Here is a 13558-nt window from a genome sequence, read left to right as displayed (position 1 = left end):
CATTTCCATATGTGTCTTTATGTTTGGAATAAGGTTTGGAATGGTTCGAGTATATTCCCATATGCGACATCACCCCTGGAATATGATATTGGCATGTGCAACGTTGTCTTTGTATGCCAAATGTTAGCAGTGTATGCTCATAAAATAAATTATTTACATGTATTCCTAGCGGTGCTTAAACATAACGGAATTAATTAATTTTCTGTGACCAGTTTTATACAGGTTTGAAACTAAAGGAAATATAAAAGACCATGCATCAACTGTTTCCATAGGGTTTGAGAGAAACGCATATGTCAGGATTACAGTAAACTACGGTTATAACGAACTCAAAGGGACTACTAATTTTAGTTCGTTATAACCGTAGTTCGTTATAAGCACATATACAGCATGATTACAGCAAGTAGTCGGGACCAAAAAGTAAGTTCGTTATATCCGTCAGTTCGTTATAAGCGTGTTCGTTATAACCGTAGTTTACTGTATTTACAAAGATTCCAACAGTGATGAAGTGGAACAGGGAATGTTTGTCTTTCATACAACATGTCTCGTGAGTGAGTGAGTGAGTATGGTTTTACGCCGCTTTTAGCACTATTCTAGCAATATCACTCACTCACTATATTGCTCATGTAATTGTGTTCGTATGTCATTGTACATATGTCTTACAGATAAGTCTCTCATAATTCAATAAGGTGAGTGAGTGAGTGAGTGAGTGAGTGAGTGAGTGAGTGAGTGAGTGTGTATGGTTTTACGCCGCTTTTAGCAATATTCTAGCAATATCACGACGGGGGACATTGTACCCATGTCGGGTATCGAACCCGGGTCTTCGGCGAGACGAGCGAACGCTTTAACCATTGGGCTACCCGACCGCCCCTCGTGTCTCTAGAGATCCAGACGTTCGAAATATATTGAACAAACATGAGGATCATCGATAGCGTTTATGTACATAGTAACCTGTATCGTTCATTACGCAAGTGCTAGGCTATGACGTGGGGAGGGGGCGTACTTGTGGAGGCTTTTAATTAGCCAAAACTTGGATTCATTTGTCTGATGCATGTGTCTTTAGACACACGTACACAGGGTCTAATTGAGTATTGTTTTACGCCGCTTTTAGCAATATTCCAGCAATATCACGGCGGGGGACACCAGAAATGGGCTTCACACTTTGTACCCATGTCGGGAATCGAACCCTGGTCTTCGGCATAACGAGCGAACGCTTTAACCACTAGGCTACCCGACCGCCCACACAGGGTCTAAAGCAATCGGAGGAACGTGTATTTGGATCAATGTTTTTAGGTTGGCTTGCAGGTCGACTTTCTATGCATTCCTGATTTTCAAAAGGTGGACGTCCTGTGAAGACACCGTGCAACACAGGACTTTGGCTCAGATTCAGAATCAGTTTATTTTCAAGGAAACCACCAAAACAAAAGACGAGTGACAGGGTCCACGGTTCATTCTAATTAACTTACATAGACATATAATATATCTGGACAAATTTGTTATATCTTTTTACTGTTTGGGTGGAATACAGTTCCACAGAGTTATAGGCTCTAATAATAGGCCGTTTATTGTTGAACCAGCTGAGGCTGGACGAAACACATGTTTGGCCCAGTTTAGATAATGCGCTTGCTGTATATGCAGTTGTAACGGAGATTTCGGGTCAACCTGACACACCTAAACATGAATTATAGCCATGTTTTTTCTGATATGTTTCCCCTGAAGGAAAAATTGTACGAAATTAAATAGCTATAGTTTCACATTATCCGCTATAATGATATCATAAAATTCAGACGAACTTATAAGTGCTCTCCTTTGTCAACACAAGTGATGCTGGTGTTTAATCTTTCATGTAACTGATTTTTGTTTACAGCGTTTTACTTCGTCGATAAAGTTCTGTATTTTTATGAAAAATCACTACCACAATTGATGGCATTGTATGACAACTGAAGCGGTATTGAGATAAGTCTTTACTTGTTTACCAATCCAGCTCACACAGTCTGTGAATTAATATGTTTAAAGGTGAGGTGAGGTGAAATGGGGTTTAACGTCGTGTCCAAGATTATTGCACTTATATAGCGACGTGCGTGTGTGTTTGTGTGGCTGCTTGTACTAGTCCAGACTGATGCCGATTTATAGTGCTAGCTCACTGAGATACCATGCCGCAGTTTAACATGAATACCCTACTCAGACACAGAATACTGACTCCGAGCTGACCAGTCCTTGTTTAGCCCCTTAATGCCGAGCGACAGACAGGGTAACAACAAGTACCATCTTTTAACGTCTTTTGGTATGACGCGACCGGGGATCGAACCCCGGACCTTCCGCTCTCCTGGTGGACGCTCTACCACTAGACCACGGAGGTGGTCTAATATGTTTAAAACAGATAAATATGTTTAAATGTTTAGTACAAGTAGCCACACACACGCACACACACGCACACGAGCGCTCGGGGGCACGGGCATACACGTCGCTACATAAGCGTATCAATCTTAAACCCGACGTTAAATCCCATTTCAACTAACCTAAGACGTTGACATGAAGAGTATGACAATACTAAAAAAACGACATGTACGTAATACCAATAAGACGTTGACATAAGGAGTATAACGATACTAAGAAACGATGTGTGCCTATTCCCAATAAGACGTTGACATAAGCAGTATAACGATACCAAGAAACGATGTGTACCTATTCCCAATAAGACGTTGACATGAGGAGTATTACAATACTAAGAAACGATGTGTACGTAATATCAATAAGACGTTGACATAAGGAGTATAACGATACTAAGAAAAAATGTGTGCCTATACCCAATAAGACGTTGACAAAAGGAGTGTGGCAATACTAAGAAACGATGTGTCCCTATTCCCAATAAGATGTTGACATGAAGAGTATGACAATACCAAGAAACGATGTGTACGTAATACCAATAAGATGTTGACATGAAGAGTATGACAATACTAAGAAACGATGTGTACGTAATACCAATAAGACGTTGACATAAGGAGTATAACGATACTAAGAAACGATGTGTGCCTATTCCCAATAAGACGTTGACAAAAGGAGTGTGACAATACTAAGAAACGATGTGTGTCTATTCCCAATAAGACGTTGACAAAAGGAGTGTGACAATACCAAGAAACGATGTGTGCCTATTCCCAATAAGATGTTGACATGAGGAGTATGACAATACTAAGAGACGATGTGTACGTAATACCAATAAGACGTTGACATAAGGAGTATCACGATACTAAGAAAAAATGTGTACCTATTCGCAATAAGACGTTGACAAAAGGAGTGTGACAATACTAAGAAAAAATGTGTGCCTATTCCCAAAAAGACGTTGACAAAAGGAGTGTGACAATACTAAGAAACGATGTCTGCCTATTCCCAATAAGACGTTGACATGAGGAGTATAACGATACTAAGAAACGATGTGTGCCTATTCCCAATAAGACGTTGACAAAAGGAGTGTGACAATATTACCAAGAAACGATGTGTACCTATTCGCAATAAGATGTTGACATGAAGAGTATGACAATACTAAAAAAAACACATGTACCTAATACCAATAAGACGTTGACATAAGGAGTATAACGATACTAAGAAACGATGTTCCCATTAAGACGTTGACACCAGGTGTAAGACCAAACACCGGGACATTGACATCCATAAAACTGTTCCACAAATATATGATGAAAGTGTGAAATTTAAACGGTTACACCTTTCTGCATATATGTGTATCTGGACGTTTTGTTATATCATTTATGTTATTGTTGGGAATTAAATGGTGGAAAATATCAGTCCATCGGCCATAACAACACACTGTTATCAACCAGAAAAACCATCTGGTACATATAGTCAGATAGCATAAAAAAATCAATAACTCTTTGTATTCATCTTGTTAGTCACCAGGCATTTTACATATGTGAGTTGGACTTTAGTGAATTTATAGTGTTTACATATGTTTCATTGATTATAAGTCAAACGATTAGGAACAACAATACGCCACTAGTGATAAACTCCTTTGCAATGCATATACATGTACGCGTTCAAACAAATCTATATCACCATAGCAACTAACAGTGTAGACATACCTTAATGTTTCCAATAACTAACGTGTCCGTGTTCAGGTTGGGGTGAAATTGGATTTAATGAAGCGTTCAAAATTATTGAACATATATATATTGCATGCACGGAAGCTTGTACAAGTCAGGACTGATGCCGGTTGTGTAGTGCCAGCCTAATATGATGCCATGCTGCAGTTTAACATGGATGTCTGACTCAGAAACAGTTTACTTATTCCAAACCGGTCATTCTTTGTTTTAGCCCCTTAATGCCGAGCGCCAGGCACGGTAACAACAAGTACCATCTTTTAACGTCTTTTGGTATGACGCGGCCGGGGATGGAACCATGGACCTTCGACTGTCCAGGCTGACGCTCTATCCACTGGACCATGAAAGTGGTCCCTGTTGACAACAAATATACCAATATGTCAAAATAATAAGTGTGGCCTGTGCGTGTACGGTGGCATTCCACAGTGGCTCAAATGATATTTGTCACAGGATTCCACTTTGGAGATCTTATACAAATCGTCGTGCTTCTCGACCCTTCCCTTTAAAAAATGGAAGGGTACGTCTAAATATAGTTACATTTGTATTTAGATTTCTGAACCACACCAACCTAAATTTCCATAAACAGTTATGTGAAGAATAAAAGGGTATGTGCTATGGAAGTTAACAAAATATAGTTCATGAAAGACAAACTAATCGTCCAACGGCATGATGTTGTGCACCATAGCAACGTCTCATTGATCACGCCGATTTACGTCATGCATATAAAATATGAGGGCAAATGGCATAAAGGTGGCATTGAGGGCGTATTTGTACAGTGGCTTTATAAAATTCATGTTGAATAAAACCCTCGCCATAATCATAAGAAAAACATGTTTTACCGGCCAACAAAAGTCATTTACCGTGAATTATGCTCATATTATACCATAATTGTGGAAACGATACGGTCCAGATTGATTAAATCACATTAGACCAAATCGAACTGAAACTGATACATGATAGTTACATTATCAAGCTATCATTTATATAAACCTACTTCTTACTCAAGGATTGAAATAGCGATATGTACAAATTGGCGCTTTTCTGTGTACAGCGTTTATAATTGTTCATATTACGTGTATGTGTGTGTGCTGTTGTGTAGTGTCCTCATGAGTCATACGTGCACATAGTGATCAGCTGTTTCGCCGGGCAGTGTTGACTTTAACGATGCATCTTGTCCTACTTAACCCATATCCAACATAAACGTGTTAAAGATGTTAGGGAATATTATTTTGGGAATCTGGAGTTGACCTGCTGTCTTAATTAAACAAGCTTTATTTTGTATGGATGTGCAGTAACATGTTAAATATGCATTGTTCACATTGCAGAACCAGAGCTATCACCCCTCCTCGTGTTTTCCTTTTCTCTCTAACTCAAAAAATAACAAGGTAATATGAATCAGATTGTAACACCTAAACTTTATCACGATTAATTCCATGCTGCTTAAAACACATTTTCACCCGTGCTTACAATGAAGTGCTCGGTTACAAAATTGAATACTTTTTTTTTAAATATTAGATTGCATTTTCGTCATTGAACAATTTTATGTATTGGGACTAGTGATGTCCTGGGGTCACAAAGTGGCTTTGAGTGTTTTTCTTGTTATAATGAGTTGGGATTAAGTATGGCATGGGTGTTAAGGAGTCTTTTTGTTTGTTTTGCACACCATTTTTGTGTTTGTTTTCATTTTTTACATTTCAAAAAATATATTCAATTCAGTAGGCAACCAACAGAGAAACAAATTTTCATGTATCTATTTATTATCTCAATGGCTAATAAGATGCAAATAGTTTCTGCTAATTGCAGTGGGCTAGCACAAAAGAATAAGTGAAAAGAAGTAATGAACTTGTGAAGGCATAAGGATGACTCTAGCTACTGTTTATGGACCTAACCAGGATGATTCAAATTTCTATAAAACATTTTTTACTAATATCAAGGAATTTGAAAATCATTCTATTGTTATATGTGGAGATTGGAACCTGGTTTTGAATCCAACTATTGATCTTGAAAATTATAAAAATACTAACAATCCAAGAGCAAGAAATATAGTTATAGAAACTCCAAAATCTTAATTTAGTTGATATCTGGAGAGATCGAAATGAAGATGTAAGGAAATTTACTTGGGGGGAAAAAGAATCCAAGGAAACAGGCTAGACTTGATTTCTTTCTTGTTTCAGGTGATTTTGCTAATTTGAACTTGCAAAAGTTGTAAATCATTAAAGAATAACAAAAGGTCTAACCATTCTTCTTCAAGATTCTTTTGGAATGACTTAGGTGTATGGGTTTTTAGGTATATAAATGAAACTTTCAACAGTTTTTCACTTGAAAGGGTGAATCCCCATTTATTGCACCATTGATCTACTTCGTCCAGGGCTGACTGGAGTTTTTTCTGATTTGTGAAATATCTCTGTGCTTTACCCATATTGCTCCGTCATCAGCGAATTTAGAAGTTTGGGTAGGTGAGTTGACATGATCAAAAAGATCATTGATCATGATGTTAAACAGGGTTGGGCTTATAATGCTGCCTTGTGACGTGCCATTGTCCAGTGCCATAGGATCAGATAGATTGTTCCCTATTTTAACTGATAGCGACCTGTCTTGCAGGAAGCTGTCAATAAAGTTTGCCATGTTCCCTTCTAATCCATTTTATGCTAGTTTTGAGTTGGGATTATATAGGGGTCTTATCTTTGATGGTAAGAATTCAATATAAATTGGTAAATTATTGTTTTGTCAACTAAATTAGAAAATCCTAGTTAACAATCTAGTTTAAACTCAAATAATTCATTTTCTCAGAGAGCTTATAGTTAACTCCGTTATCTTAATCCCTTTTCACTGGTCAGTAATCCTAATTAGTGGTAGTTATCAGTGTATTATATATACACTGTAATTCATTTTCCCAGAGAGCTTATAGTTACTTTAATCCCTATTTCATTGGTCAGTGGAAGTAGTTCTAAACAGTCTAACTAGTTTGGACGAGCCCATTACAGCACAGGTAAGCTCACTTTATTTATTCAGTAAAGTGTCTAACACATGGGGTGTCTGACGGATGGGGTGTCTGACGTATGGGGTGTCTGACGGATGGGGTGTCTGACGTATGGGGTGTCTGACGGATGGGGTGTCTGGCGGATGGGGTGTCTAACACATGGGGTGTCTAACACATGGGGTGTCTAACACATTGGGTGTCTGACGGATGGGGTGTCTGACGTATGGGGTGTCTGACGGAACGGAACATTTAGTAATTAAAGTATTCAATAACAAATATCGACTTTTAAATATGTGGGTATGTGATACTTGTCATCCCAGTACAGTATTTTCTCTCTCTCTCTCTTTCTCTCAGTATTCAACTTCAACGGATTATCTGCATACTCAGCCACTTGTCTGTAGCCGAAGCTGATTATCTGTATCTGCGGCCTGCAATGTCGCTATAGTCTGTTCCAATGTAGCCATTAGCAACCCGCAATGAGGGAACTGTGTTCAGATACACTGGCTGAGTAAACTTATATGTGTATAAAATATTGTGTTTCCTAATCCTTAGGTGTGTGGGTGATCGTACATGAATAGGACAACTATCTAGAGATTTTGTCTGAGATATTGGCTTTGCCATATGATACTGCGATGGTGTGTTGGATGCAAATAATAACGTAACTGTAGTTACGAAAGATAATACAGTAATTAAACATTTACAGAACAATACTTATCTTTAATGTCAATTATACAATGTATGCTATTTCTCGTGTAACTTTCAATATATTGTAGTTTGTATATGTATCATGTTTGGGAAAGACATTCAGATAAGCAAAATTTGCTTGTTGCCAATCCCTCCACTTTATTGAAATAAATATGTTTATATCAATAGGACAACTAGAAGTAACGGTCAGAGAATATCCGATGACCAGGCGAGTTGCAGCCAGCTTAACTGACCATGACTACACGGAACGGCAAACCACACTTACGACAATACCCCTCCAATGAAGGCAACATACAAAATACATTTTACAAATACATGATGATAAACTGTTTTGTTTGTTTTGCATCATCCAAGTGAGCGATCCTGACCACCAGATCCCGTTAGTCGCCTCTTACGACAAGCATGGGATGCTGAAGACCTATTCTACCCTGGATCTTCACGGGTCATGATAAGCTTAATATTGTTAACAGAAGCAGCATTAATACGTGGTGGTATGTTCCGAGTATTCATAAGAGGGATTTTGTGAAAAATGACCTGCCCTTACAGGGGTTAGCTGCGTGTCCGAAACCCGACCCGCTTGACTAAAAAATGAATAAGTCTACTGCCACATGGATATCTAATAGTAACGTCGTGAGAGGTTACACATTCGCCTGACAACTGCAGAGGTTTTACATCTCAGTTGTTACACTTTACATAACTCGATTTCACGTTTAGTAATGTAACCCACTATTTTCCCACTGAGCCACCGGGAAGGTGATAAAAAATGTGTTTAACCATATTTTTGACTGACTTCAGAAGGCGAGAATGTCCCTTACAGTATTCCATAGTTGTCTGAAGACGAGGTCCATGTTTTGTTTCACTGCGCATTATATGATGATATCAGGGCAACTCATTTTAATGAATGTATTGCTAAATCTTATAATGTTTTAGATATACCTGATATCGACAAACTTTGTTTTATTTTCCAGTGTGTGTTTTATACTTGCCAAAGTCTGCTTTTTAATTCTTAATCGTAGAAAACATCTTTTATATGGATAACTTTTTACAATATCATCTTTATATCATTTATGTATAAATTCTGTGATAATTCGTCTCTCATAATTCTATTGAATGGTTCTGTACATTTTATCTATGTCACGTTGTACAAAGCTGTTTTATGTATGTACAGAAGTGAGACGTTAATAAATTATTGTCTGTCTGTCTGTCTGTCTGTCTGCATGTTGCACGTGGCCTTTTTCTCGCACGCTGTCATCGAATTCGTTTCAGACAGACTCTGTTATTCTTTCACAATAAGGTATCCCATTGGTCTATTTATTCTTTATGGTGTTTATTGTATTTATACGGTTTTCACATTTTCAAACCAAACCTCGAAAGCGATCGCGAGTGTTATCCTTTGCATACAATTTGCTGAAGTTGTGTGCATAACTTTGGAGATTTCACCCCACGTCCCGAGGTAGCAGATCTTTTTTGTAAAGGTAGTTTCATGTATAGAAGATACACATTTGTGCATATCTAAACAAATATACTATTGTTGGCATACTGTGTATGGTCTCTTTCCAACGCCTATTTTGTACATCCAATATGAAATCTGTATCTAAGTTTATATCAATTATATGCTCGAAAATAATATCTAAGAAATTATTGCTATGTTTTTGTCAATATAATATCACATGTTCAATACATTTCTCTTTTGCCGTGGGGGAAGTGGTTCAGCCTTAGGGAGAAAAATAAAGTTCATTAAAGTTCTATAGAATCTGCAAAATGGGCAGAAGTGGTGTATTGTAGATGCACTATGACAGATCAGGAAATGTCAGCGACATACCGACGCAAGACGCAAACCACGCCCATCCACCTGTGCATGTTAATGTTTTATTATATTATTTAAATTATGTATTTATTTCTGCTGTTGACTAGTTTTGACTCGACCCTGCCCAAGCGCAAGGCTTACCTTGCGATTACACACGCGTATCTCATTTAGTGTTTTACACTAAAAAGATAGTAAAATTCGTCTCCAGCAGCAGTTGAATTGCATAGTTTGCAAAACACGGTCTTCTCTCAGTAACCCTCGCCATCGGCCGGTTTCAATGGGCAAATGATGACTGGATGTTCGAAATTGTAAACTTGGCAAGTAGATAGTTTGGGGAAGTAATGAAATTTTTCGAATTTTGGTAATTCTTTTAAATGTTGGTAGTATAAACTTTTGAACTTGATAAGATACATTCTCGCCACTGTTGAGAATGATTGGTCTTTAAGAGTTCTCTCGACCTTTGAAACCAGCCATGAAGTAGAGCAAATAGACGGGTTTATGAATACTTCTGACAGTTCGACATCATTTAGTATTTTGTTTTCCTGTTGCTATCCACTTAAACGATTTTGCACTTGCATCATAGTCTTTTTGTCATATGCAACCAACCATGTCGGAATAAAGGGACTTGAATGTATGTTGTAGGCAGTAGGGGTACATGAGGTGGGATTTAAATACTTTGGACTCCTCCCTTTAAAAATGCTGGCCCCGACCTTCATATGACTCGGCTGATAGCTTCTGACCTTTGAGTGACTGACCTTTAGTTACCAAGGCAACAGAGAGAACACAAAGCAAGTGAAAGACGTTTAGAATAACACAATAACTGTACTAAAACGCCCAACAGAAATGTATAACCAGTTCACACAAAGAGGGCAGGTCAGGCAAGCCGGGTCATATTCTCAGCCAGCTCATTGCCGGCCCAGTGTATGTCAAATCAACCTTGCGTGTTGAGACTTTTCTATAAACTGCGGCTATAGTCTGTTTCAGTTACTTTTATTTAAATTGGTGAGATGGGACTGACACCCGAGAAGAGAACTGTATTTACAAGGTGAAAACGACACCATATACTACAGGTGAATACAGACTATAGACAATGAGAACATCCCTGTTGAATACAAAAGGACCAAGTCCATTGTGCACAGAGGGTAGACAGGTGGCTATCAGACCATAACTTGTGACTATCAGACCATAACGTGTTATAAGACGAAGCAACACACACACCTTCAACTAAACAAGAATTGAGCCATCGTCCACCTCTCTCGGCCAGATGGACGTCCAGTGCATGTATATTGAAGGGATACACCCAACTCGCCTAAAATCCGACTCGCCTAAATTAGATTTTGACCCGACTCGCCTAAAAAGATTTTGAGCGAACTACGGTCGGTTTTTGTATTTTAGAATAAGTATGTAACTATCAGAAATGCATAGTAATGCATTTTATACACATAATGTACCTAAATGTTAGTGTTGTAGTCTCGGTCCCAATAGCGTAACCGACTGGGCTCTGACTCACTGACTCAACATGAAGTGCAGATGTAAATATGACAGAAGACAAATTCTATGGATGATACGTTGTTGTTTTCTATATTATTTCCATACTTGTGTATGAATATACTAGTAATTGTGATCATTAGGCCTAACCTAAGTTATATTTGCCAAACGCATACCAAAATATCATATATATTTTTTAGGCGAGTCGGGTCAGATTTTTTTAGGCGAGTCGGGTGCAACTCATATTGAATAGGACCAAGTTGGTGTGATTCAGAACGCATGTGGGGGCGGATACCTGGCACGGGTGTATTGACTTAACACAGCTGAATATCACACCTGTACTATAAATAATTACATAAAGGTGATTCTTTCTAAGTCATACCTATGTACCATCATACAACGGTTGTTATACGACATCATAAACATCACCACACATGATAAAGGCAAATAAGTAGTCGGTCATGTACTTGTACGTGTGGTTAACTATTTTAAACTGATTATTGTCATCGACGAAAGTAATTTAGTGTCTAATTTGGAAAAGCAAAAAGCTAATAATGATTTTCTTGTAAAATACCAATGCATAAAGTGACAGACCCACTGCTATTTATCAACCATAGGGTACATTGTCAACAGAAAAGTACATACCAGCTGCAGTATAACTTGAGGCAATTCTTTGAGTGTATAGGACATTCGTGTACGTCCAACAATATCCGATCGCAGCGGTGGACCACCACAACTAAGCCTCGGCCTCAATATCAATCCCGGATAGCTTCAGGTGTTTGCCATGCGCAGAAAGGAGAACGTCACGTGACGTGGCATTGGTACAGTTTAGCGAGCGTCGTGTATTGATTGAACTCCAAGCATAATGAACAATGTGAGGTGAAAGTGGGATTAACTCTTCCACAAGACCATGGAGGCGGTCGCATAATGTACGAGGGAAACTATATTGTTATAATAGCTACGCGATAAATCGCAAAGAAGAATGAAGAATAACCGTGGTATAACTTCACGATAAAACATTGTTCTATCATGACATCATTTCTGGAAATTCAAACATGCGCCCACAACTTGATGACGTCGTAAGTTGAACGACGTTATTTTTTAGAGGGGGGTGTCTCGTAAGTTGTTCCCCATAAATGTAACTTGGCAACGCACATATGCTGGGAAAATATGACAATCGGCACTGGGAGAACGGGTACAGGTAATCGACAGGTAATCCATCTGTGCATAAACTGAAATTGTCCGATATTGCCGATTTGGGATTGTATTCAGGAGTTACCATTAATAAAATAATAAATGATAATTTATTTGAATTATTAATTACATCATTGTTAAAGAGGCAGTACATCATGTTGATATCTGATAAGAAATAAATGACGAGTGAGGGTTGCTTATCATACATTAAATCACCGCAGGGCGAATAAACAACTCGGGGCTGCGCCTATCATGGTTTATTCTCCCTGCAGTATTTGATAGTTCGACAAACAACTCCCACTCGTCGCTCATTTCTTAATTATTATATACTAGTACATATTCTCTGAGAAAGCCACTCCACATAATTATGCGTTTTACCGTGGAGATTGTGATTACAGGCTCTGTATTTAGAATTGTTTTATTTGTTGTTTAACCCCGCACTCAACAATATTCCAGCTATATGACGGCGGTCTGTTAATAACCTGGAGTCTGGACCAGACAATCCAGTGATTTACATCATGAGCACCCATCTATGCACCTAGGATACGATGACATGCACCAAACCAAGCCTGTGAGCCTGACCACACAAATCACGACCCTCGATTTTGAGAAATCCATATTGTAGGTGTGGTATCGCTTACTATATATCAATAATGTTTATTCATAAGGTTAACTGTGGCAACACCTACTTGCTGAATGGACCTGTCTAGGCCATGTGAGCTGGAAATTATATCCGCAATGAAATAGTCAAGTCTGTTTGATTAGAGGATTTGGCATCAGTTGTGGACGCGCACGCATAATATCTTTTTTCTGATTCTCAAAATATCGTTCTGCGGTTACAATTTGGGTTGAGGGATTTTATTAATTTTGCACAGGGTATCGTATATTACAAAAAATAACATATCATGAACAAATGCTGATACTGTTAAATGCAGGCAATTGATGAAGTAATATGAATAATTCATAAAGACCAAGTTAGATTGGGTTTCACTTTCAAATGTCAACAGTATCACTAAAGCAGAGTTATAGAATCAATATGTACAACTCTCTGATCTATATAGAATCTCACCCGAGGTTCGTTTTACAGCATAATATCAACACAAGTTGTTGAAAGTTTGCCGAGGAGTTTTTTCGACGAGTATGTTGACGATGATTTTATTTATAATCCAAATTCATTCTTTCAATTTTTTGTCAGTAACGGTAAAAACCAATAACGTGAGTGTAAAAAGTACAACTAACACGTTTCAGTGCCATGGAAGTGGTGCCATTTGATTC

At 38.2% G+C, this 13558-nt stretch overlaps 1 protein-coding gene across 2 annotated transcripts in view; it reads right to left on the bottom strand.

Moving 5' to 3' along the window:
- LOC139478384 (probable methyltransferase-like protein 24) overlaps positions 1-13558 on the bottom strand; it is a 41632-nt gene that overhangs the window by 19030 nt on the left and 9044 nt on the right. Inside the window, exon 1 of one of the 2 annotated variants that reach the window (XM_071260822.1) lies at positions 11735-11854. The exons of the other annotated variant lie outside the window; for it this stretch is intronic. The gene's annotated coding sequence lies outside the window, so the exon portion shown is untranslated. Of the gene's footprint in view, positions 1-11734; positions 11855-13558 lie in introns of those variants that run through there. 2 annotated transcript variants of the gene reach the window in all.

Source organism: Haliotis cracherodii, unplaced genomic scaffold (assembly GCF_022045235.1).
Source record: "Haliotis cracherodii isolate W230 unplaced genomic scaffold, xgHalCrac1.p SCAF_4, whole genome shotgun sequence".
In the NCBI taxonomy this organism is placed as follows: domain Eukaryota; kingdom Metazoa; phylum Mollusca; class Gastropoda; order Lepetellida; family Haliotidae; genus Haliotis; species Haliotis cracherodii.
This window is presented reverse-complemented; position numbering and strand designations above follow the sequence as displayed.